The following is a 7,956-nucleotide window of genomic DNA, read 5'->3' on the forward strand; positions in this document are numbered from 1 at the left end:
TGATGCATTCAAAGTAATTTTTTTCATCCTTTAGTATTAGTATTGTTTATCTATTCCTGTGTCTTTATGGGTTTAATTTTTTTGTTGTTTTATTGTTCTTTTAGTCACAGAGTGCACAGTTTTCTGTTGCAGTGAAACCCACAGAACTAATGTGGAGATTAGCGACACTTAAAAATGACAATTCTGATTGGAGAACGAATGAATCTGGTATTAGTAAGTACACCCAAAATAGATCATCAACCTCCCATCTCCCCAGCCACCTCCACCAGCTCCTCCGCCAGGACCCCAAGGCCAAGGCATTTCCAGACCAGACTGGCACCGGCCACCTTGCAACCACAGCTAGCAATAGCTGCCTCAACAATTGCAGAGCGGAACAAGGTCCATTCGGACATTTACATTTACAGTATTTATCAGACGCCCTTATCCAGAGTGACTTACAATCAGTACTTACAGGGACAGTCTCCCTGGAGCAATTTAGGGTTAAGTGTCTTACTCAGGGACACAATGGTAGTAAGTGGGATTTGAACCCGGGTCTTATGGTTCATAGGCAAGTGTGTTACCCACTAGGCTACTAACACTAGACTCAATGTCACACACTGCTCTCGGGACGGGTTCAAAGTTCTGCCAGTGGGAATTGAAGACCATATTGACTGGTTCTTCTGCCAGGCATTCTACGTGGCATCTTCCCCTGCCATCTGATCCAAAGTGAAGTGATTGTCACATGTGATACACAGCAGCACAGCACACGGTGCACACAGTGAAATTTTTCCTCTGCATTTAACCCATCACCCTGAGTGAGCAGTGGGCAGCCATGACCGGCGCCCGGGGAGCAGTGTGTGGGGATGGTGCTTTGCTCAGTGGCACCTCAGTGGTACCTTGGCGGATCGGGATTCGAACCGGCAACCTTCTTATTACGGGGCCGCTTCCTTAACCGCTAGGCCACCTAGTTCTAACTAGAACTAGGAATTTAGGATTGACTACAAAATCCTACTTCTGACCTATAAAGCTCTAAATGGTCTCGCCTCGCAATACCTGAGTGAACTTTTGGTTCTTTACGAACCGCCACGCCCCCTTCGATCAATGGGTGCGGGGTCACTACTGGTACCAAAAGTGCAGAAGGTCACAGCTGGGAGCAGATCCTTCTCCTATAGAGCTCCGCAGTTGTGGAATGGCTTGCCTGTCAGTGTTCGGGACTCAGACACAGTCTCAGTGTTTAAATCCAATCTCAAAACCTATCTGTTTTCTCTGGCTTTTTGTTAAAATCCTAGACCCTCATTTCACTTCACTTTGATGCAGTGTCAATTATAAAGTCCAGTTTATCACAGAGTCCCCCTGTTAGACACAGACAAAGTTAAATTCACCCTAGTTAGGCTGTCCTAGTTAGGGTACCGGGCCACTGTAGCACCAATATACTGCTATAACCACATATTTCAGTATCGGTCATGGTAATCGATCTATATATATGTGTGTGTGTGTGTGTGTGTGTGTGTGTGTGTGTGTGTGTGTGTGTGTGTGTGTGTGTGTGTATATATATATATATATATATATATATATAAAATCTAGGGTTAAATTTATATCTATATGAATTTTATGCCATGTCATTTTTACAGATCAGGAAAGCAAATTCGCTGTACAGAGGTATGAAGAGGAAACTGAAGAAAATTTACACCAGTTCAACAAGTATGACAACAGTTTAAGACAAGTGAAGATCCTTGAAACACGACAGAAAAACTATTCTAAAGAGAAACCTTACCAGTATGAAGAGTGTGGGAAGAATTTTACACAAGCAGGATCCCTTAAAAAACACAAGGGGACACATACTGGAGAGAAGCCCTACCAGTGTATACAATGTGGGAAGAGTTTTACACAAGCAGGAACCCTTATAATACACAGTAGAACACATACGGGAGAAAAGCCCTACCAGTGTGTACAATGTGGGAAGAGTTTTGGACAAGCATCAAACCTTGTAATCCACAAGAGAATACATACTGGAGAGAAGCCCTACCAGTGTGTACAATGTGGGAAGAGTTTTGGACAAGCATCAAACCTTGTAATCCACAAGAGGACACATACTGCAAATACCTACCAGTGCACTCTTTGCTCTAAAGGCTTTAGAACATTAGATCAACTCAAACATCATCAACATTTACATACTGAAGAAAAGGCCAACAAGCGTACAGAGAAGAAATGGAAGAAATCAGATATCACCACACCTGTGAATTTGGTTGAAACAGTGGAAGTAACAGTGAATGAAGAGAAGCAGGACTTGGATGATGTGATTCATTCAGGTGAGTAGGATAAAATTTTAGCATTTCAGATAAAGGGTGAATTTTTGTAAATATCTATTTCATACACACATACATATATTCCCAGACTGTAAAAAAAGGGGTTAAGTGTCTTACTCAGGGACACAATGGTAGTAAGTGGAATTTGAACCTGGGTCTTCTGGTTCATAGGCGTGTTACCCACTAGGCTACTACCACCCAGCGTTCAGCTTACCAGCGTTTAGTCAGCTGCACGTTCGGATGGTGTCAAATAAACACTGCATGCCATATTTTATTGCAGTCTATTTCCAATGAAATCCTGATTGACATTAAACAGCAAGTGTTCAACAGCATCAAGCAAACGAAAGGCAAAATCGAAGGCAGCAGAAATGCAGATGGTGTTCAGAAGGCATTCGTTTTGAACATTTGTGTGGATGAGGCCTTATAATCTTTTATTATCTGCAGCTTTACTATAATAAGATTTTTCATTTTCTTAATTAATATAATATAAATAAAGGGGTAGTAGTAGCAGCCTAGTGGGTAACACACCTGCCTATGAACCAGGAAACCCAGGTTCAAATCCCACTTACTACCATTATGTCCCTGAGCAAGACACTTAACCCTAAGTTGCTTCAGGGGGGACTGTCCTTGTAACTACTGATTCTAAGTTGCTCTGGATAAGGGAGTCTGATAAATGCTGTAAATGTAAATGACTGACCTCTAAAAACCCCTAAATGTTTCACTTATGAGGTCATATGAAAATGACCAGCAGTGTTTGTCTTTATATTGTCGCTACCAGTATTTTTTAATTCAACAATATTTTTATTGATTTTAAACAGGGATATAACAGGGTAAACATTAGGGGTGTTGAAATTAATTGTATAATCGATGCATCGCGGTGCACTCATTGCATCGATGCAGTGCAGAACATAATCGATCCCATCATAATGACGTTGTTTGGGGATTTCCTGGCTCTGGGTGGGAATGTTAATGCTGCGCGGCACCCGGCGGCCGTGACAGATTCTCGCATGACAAACAGAACCCCAGCGGCCGGGTTTTCTTTCTGCCACTTCGAAACACCCACACAAAGCGGGAACGGAGGAGAAACGGACCCTCCTCTGAGTGTCCAGAGATCTACGACACGACATTTAGGAAAACACACAGATTTTTTGCACTGACCTCGCCACGCTTTAACTGTACACACAGTCTCAAAAGTCGTAAATAATAGTCGTGTGAAATGGGATGTTTAGTTTAATTCAATTGAATTTGAAAAGAAAACTGGAATTCTGTAAAGAATACTGTTTAAAATATCTCCCTGTGAGGGACTCACTAAATTGCTCCGGGCGATTCATATTCACCTGCATGTTTTCGGCTGTGGAGGAATTAACCAGCCGATTCACTGACTCGGGTTTGGAGCGTTAGTTCGAATGGGTGGAAGTAGCCTAGTGGGTAACACAGTGGGTAACACACTCGCCTATGAACCAGAAGACCCAGGTTCAAATCTCACTTACTACTGTGTCCCTGAGCAAGACACTTAACCCTAAGTTGCTCCAGGGGGTGACTGTCCCTGTAACTACTGATTGTAAGTCGCTCTGAATAAGGGTTCTAATAGGGTGGTCTGATGTCCTCGGACTTGTGGAATGCGGGTTTTTAGAAATGTTTGTCACAAGGGTGATCCGGTGACGCACTTGCAGACATACTATGGGCGGGGGGACAAGCCGTCGTACCGGGAGAGGACACTGGACGCGTTAAGTCGAGAGACTGGCGGGGAATGAGGATGGGGAGGAAGCAGTGGACAGTGGGGAGTGAGTTCGGGATCTGTGGGAAGTACCGGGGCAGAGGAGAACCGGAAGACAGCGGGTTTCAGGATGGTCCAGGAGCGTGGACTGGATGGGAGGACGTATTGGTCGGCAGGAAGGTAGGGGAGCATGGATTCACATCTTAACCGAAGGATCAGGCAGGCTCAAGGTCAGGGGCAGGCAGAGGTCGTGGCCACGAAGTTCCAGTCGGGGTTCTTTTGTGGTTTCAAAGGGGTCAGGCAATTCTCGAAGTCGGGGGCAGGTGAAGGTCGTATTTCATGGATGCATCGCAATGCATCGATATCGAGGCACTGATAATCGAATCGAATCGTGAGATCAGTGAAGGTTCACACCTCTAGTAAACATATAATGTTTCAATATACTGTGAATTTTATAACCCACTTATAAACCCTATCCCAGCCCTCCCTGACTCCAAGCCAGCTTTACATGCATAAGAAAGGCTAAAAAAAAGGAGACTATGGAGCTGGAAGTTTGTTTTGGTCCTGCATGGCAAAAAATAGCGAAAAGAAAGCAAACAGATAAACAACTAAATAAGAAGGGAATCAAACTATAAATGTATATGAAAAAAGCGAAGGAAGGGCCCCCACGCCTGTTCAAATTTCAAGTCTGAATAACGGATTGAGTAGTGAATCTTCTCCAGGGACAAACAGGACATAATATCGCTGTGTGTGAGTGGGTGACGTGGAATCCTTCCACTTGAATAAAAGAGAACACCTGGCCAGGAGTGTCGCAAAAGATAACAAATGCTGTTTAGCTGGAGTTAGACGCTTATCTTTCTCTTCAGTGATACCAAAAAGAGAGATCAGAGGGTCTGGTTCAAGGTGGCATTTCAGTGTGTACGACAAGGTTTTAGAAACATCCCTCCAGAATTATTCCAAATTCAGGCATGTCCAGTACCCCTAATGTTTACCCTGGAGAAATGAGCCCTGTGTACAACCTTAAACTGTAATAAAGAGTGGGGGGCACATAAGGAGGTTGAGTAGCTTAAGAATTAAATTCCAAGTATCGCTACCAGTATTTTACAGTGCATCCACAAAGTAATCACAGCGCATCCTTTTTTGTACATTTTATGTTACAGCCTTTCTTCAGAATTCTACACAGATCACCCCATAATGTTTACATGAAAAAGGTTAACTTGTGTTTTTTGGCTAATTCATTAAAAATAAAAACTGAAATCACATGTACACAAGTTCACATCATTAGTTTTGTGTGAGAACGCATGTCGTACAGCAGGGTTTATGCAGACGCCTAATAAGTTTTAAATTCAAATTTACGAAAAAAGAAATATTATAAAAATGATTAGTGATCCTTAAATCTAGAGTTTAAATATAGAGCTGGACATGATACCCTTTCAAAAAAAGTTTCATTTAAATTTACTTTTCATTTAAATTTTCATACCGCAATATATACAGTCTGCAGTCTTTGGTTAAATTTATATTGCAATATGAATATGAACAGTCCTAGTTGCGAGTTCAAATCCCTAATGCCAAGATACCTATGACATCCCCTTTTACAAGGGACTGTCCTCAGACTCTCCCCCGCTAGTGACTTTCATGGCTACCCTCTGCTTACTAAGGGCAGAGGACACATTTTGTTGTGACATTTTGTTTGTCATTGTGATGCACAGCAAGCACAGCACACTCACTGTGAATAAATGTTTCTCTTTGTGGCTTGAACATGTCTATAGTGGCTTATGGTTGTTTGTTTTTACAGATCAGGAAAGGAAATTCACTGAGCAACTTCGGTGTAAAGAGAAAACTGAAGAAAAGCTGCACCAGTTCAACAATTATAACAGCAGTTTAAGACAAGTGAAGATCCTTGAAACACGACAGAGAAACTATTCAAAAGAGAAGCCTTACCAGTGTGAAGAATGTGGGAAAAGTTTTACTGATGCATCATGCCTTAAAAGACACAAGAGGACACATACTGGAGAGAAGCCCTACCAGTGTGTACAATGTGGGACGAGATATTCATGTGCATCAACCCTTAAAAGACACAAGATGATACATACTGTAGAAAAGGCCAATAAGTTTATACAACATGGGAAGAGATTTACACGAGCGTCATTCAAATGTATTCAAAGTTCACATACCGACGATAAGCTCTATAAGTGTATAGCAGTCGTTAAACTGAAGAAATTAGATATAACCACACCTATACATTGTGGTAACATTCTGGAACCAACAAGAATTTTTGTGAAGAAAGAGTTGGATGATGAAATTTATTCAGGTGAGTTGAGTACAAACGATTGTAGGGGCTTGTTGTGATATGGATATCAGTCGGAATTGTAGAGGTGAACATATTCTGTAGGATATAACAGCAGATTTATCAGAATGGCACTTATTCTACTATTCTCCAAAAATATATTTTCATTCTTTCCAGGATTTTGATGTAACGCAGCAATTCCTACATTTTGTGTCTCTCAAACGTTATCAGTTTTACTTCCGTGTTGGTCACAAGGAGTATCACAGATATGAAGGAAAGAGGTCTCCACATTCAGTACATGTACTAAACTGACTTTAGACGGTACACTCTCCACATATTTTGTCCACGTTATAGTTGGCTGTGGTGGCACACCATGGAATGTTGTGATCGATGCTGGTGCATGAAGTGTACAACTTGTCCTTGTACTGGAACGGGAAGATGCATAGAGCCCCTCTGGCATTACCTCCTGTGGTGGCTTCACCTTCAAAAAGGAGGCATCAGGCATATTTTAAGATTCCCCAGGATTCCTCAAATTCTTATTCTGAAGGAATTATGGATAAGGATTCCACCAGGTACTCACACTGCTTTTTCATAGCATCCCTCTTCCAGTCTGGACTTATACTTCCAGTATAAGGGTGTTGCTTAATGGGATTTCAATCACATACAGATACATCATGGGTTATCATAGATGTACAGGATGGAATATCCTGACACAAGGACGGATCTGATAAGAGAAGATGTTTTTTGTTTGGTTTAAAGTTCAGCCAACTGTGTATCCAAATCCAATAAAATCCTGAATTTCTTCATGTATGTTCTACTGACAATGTAAGAGCGGTGTGGACACAGTTTGCGTTCCGACACTTTGCAAAAGGATTTGCAATTCAGTGATTTGTTATTCTATTTATTATTTAAAAAGGTGAAGGGTTAAATGCAGAAGACACATTTCGTTGTGTGCACCATGTGTGGTGCTTGCTGTGTATCACAATAACAATCACTTCCATATTCATTTCATATTCTTTCTCCTCTGCTCTTCTCGCACCCGACAGCTGCAGCTTCACAATAAATGATGATGCACTTTATTCCTCCATCACTGAGTTCCTCCTCAGCCCCTCCATTACCATCTGGTGCACTGCTGCAACTGCCAAGGACAAAGGCAGCGTGTAATACATTCGGCTGAGAAGGCGAACAATTTGAATTGTTTAAACTGAATCTGAATATTCATTTGAATCTGAATTTCGAAGAAATTGAAGCTGCATCTTGACTTTCCTAAAAATTTGCTTCTACAATTCAATTTCAGTTTATTGAGATGCACAATCTGGGTCTTTGAAAAAAATAATGGAGTGCAGTTTCCCAACAGAGCACATTTACATATTTTATGACAGCTCTGGGTTTGAAGTAAAGTGGAACTTCCTCTGGGAGAAGCATATGCCAGCCGGTTTTACTCATATTTGACGCAGATTTGCTTGATTCATTGTCGGCCAGTGTGCTATAGCCGTATATGTTGGTGCTTTGCAGGAACCGCTGCATTTTAGTGTCTTGAATCCAGAGTGGACACTTGTTTTCTTTTTTTAAGGAACTGTGTTTTTTTTTTATTGTTTAACATATAATAAAATCTTTAAAACACTCTTCGTCTTTGGTGCGGCTCTTCTCCATTTTGTTGTGTCTCT

Source organism: Denticeps clupeoides, chromosome 3 (genome assembly GCF_900700375.1).
Source record: "Denticeps clupeoides chromosome 3, fDenClu1.1, whole genome shotgun sequence".
In the NCBI taxonomy this organism is placed as follows: Eukaryota; Metazoa; Chordata; class Actinopteri; order Clupeiformes; family Denticipitidae; genus Denticeps; species Denticeps clupeoides.